This window comes from Schistocerca cancellata, chromosome 2 (assembly GCF_023864275.1).
Source record: "Schistocerca cancellata isolate TAMUIC-IGC-003103 chromosome 2, iqSchCanc2.1, whole genome shotgun sequence".
NCBI lineage: Eukaryota > Metazoa > Arthropoda > Insecta > Orthoptera > Acrididae > Schistocerca > Schistocerca cancellata.
The window spans coordinates 508,572,211-508,574,354 of NC_064627.1; positions in this window are offsets into that span (position 1 = coordinate 508,572,211).

Here is a 2,144-nt window from a genome sequence, read left to right on the forward strand (position 1 = left end):
CGGAGGACGGCAATCCGTCACGCTGACCACTCAGCTACTGGGGCGGACGGAGTAGAGGTAGGAGACCAAGATAAAGAATGGGCACCACATTTCTGTTGTGCTACGTGTTACTGCAAACTAATTCAGTGGTGAAAAGGTAAAGAGAATGTGGCGTTGTTTGCTGTTCCCATGGTGTGGAGGGAGCCTAAGGACCATGTTACTGATTGTTATTTCTGTCTAACAAAAATTCAGGGTTTAGCAAACCCAGTACCTTCAAGAGCTCGAGGTCGAATTCCGAGTGACAATGAAATAAGTAGTACTGAAGAAATCACAGATGATGGTTCTTTATATCACTGCACAAGTGAGTCATCGCCACATTTGTTAACACAGGCAGATTTAAATGATTTAGTACATGATCTAGGACTAAGTAAACAAAAGGCGCAGCTGCTTGGTTCAAGATTACAAGAGTATAATCTACTATACCAAAGTACTAAAATCAGTGTGTTCAGGCACAGAGAATATGCCTTTATTTCTTATTTTTCAACTGACGAAGCACTGACATTTTGCAATGACGTTGCTGGCCTGATGAAAGTGCTGAACTTCACTTATATTTCACAGGAGTGGAGACTTTTCATAGATGCATCGAAAACAAGTCTGAAGAGTGTTTTGCTCCATAACGGAAATAAAATACCCTCTGTTCCAGTAGCTTACGCTAGTTTGACAAAAGAGAATTACGAATTATTACAAAGGATGCTAAATTCATTAAAATACAATGAACACAAATGGAAAATATGTGCAGATTTCCAGGTAATTGCTATGGTACTGGGAATGCAACAAGGCTACACAAAGTATGCCTGTTTTATTTGCGAGTGGGATAGTCGAGACCGAAATTCTCACTACGTGAAAAAGAAATGACCTACGCGAAGATGGAAAGTTGGCGAAAAGAATGTACAACGTGAAACTCTGGTAGCTCCTGAATATATACTACTTCCACCGCTTCACATCAAACTTGGCCTGATGAAACAATTCGTGAAGGCCATGGATCCAACAGGCTGTGGGTTTGCATATCTAGCTACCAAATTCCCCCGTCTTTCAGCTGCAAAAATAAAGGAAGGTGTATTTGTGGGCCCACAAATCAGGGAGCTGCAGAAAGATGCAAATCTTGAAGCATGTTTAACTGATAAAAAAAAAAATAACCGCATGGGACTGTTTCAAGATGGTGTCGGAAAACTTCCTCGGAAGAGGAAGAGCTACTAACTGCCAAGCAATGGTGAAGGATATGATCAAGGCATATCAGGATTTGGGGTGCAATATGTCTTTGAAGGTACATATGATGGACTCTCATATGGACTACTTCACAGAGAGTTGTAGTGACGTATCGGATGAACATGGGGAAAGATTCCATAAAGACATTTCAACCATAGAAAGGCGCTATGAAGGGAAGTGGGTACCTTCTATGTTAGCAGATTATTGCTGAAATATCATTCGAGAGAAGAAAGATTCACAATACAAGAGAAAAAAGTGACGTGCATTACAAGGCAGTGGCTCATTCTTTGTCAATTTTCTGTAATTTCTCATGTCAAATAAATGCTTCAAAGTGTATACACAAGGGTTACTGTGTTATATGTTAGATCCCACTCTCCATTAATGTGATGAACTTATAACACCATAAAGATGTCCATTTGTGTGTCGAATTTCACCTCACGTTTGCTGCACTATGTAAGAAACTGAAAAGAGAAATAAAATTGCGATTACTCATAAACTATCCTTGACAGAAAAAAACCAAAAACAGTTTTCAATTCAGCACTCAAAATACAACTAGGATCACAATATTTTTTATCAGAAATAGAAAAAAAGCGTTTTTTTGTAGAATAGTGTTATTAAGGACCATAAAGGTTGCGATGTACAAACTGATATATATTTCCTACTAACACACAAATGCTGAGGCAGTTGCTACCTTCGACTTACACGTCTAATCACAGTTATATCTTTTTATTGGTTGTTGATTTTCAGTACTTCGTCACACGCAATGATGATGGTTAACATTCACAACAATCCTCACTGCAATCCATGGTTGTTTCTGGCCGACGCGGTTGACGCGAAACACGTAATCCGGCACTTGTCACTTTCTGTTTCATATCAGTCACGAATCGGTATTAGTGAGG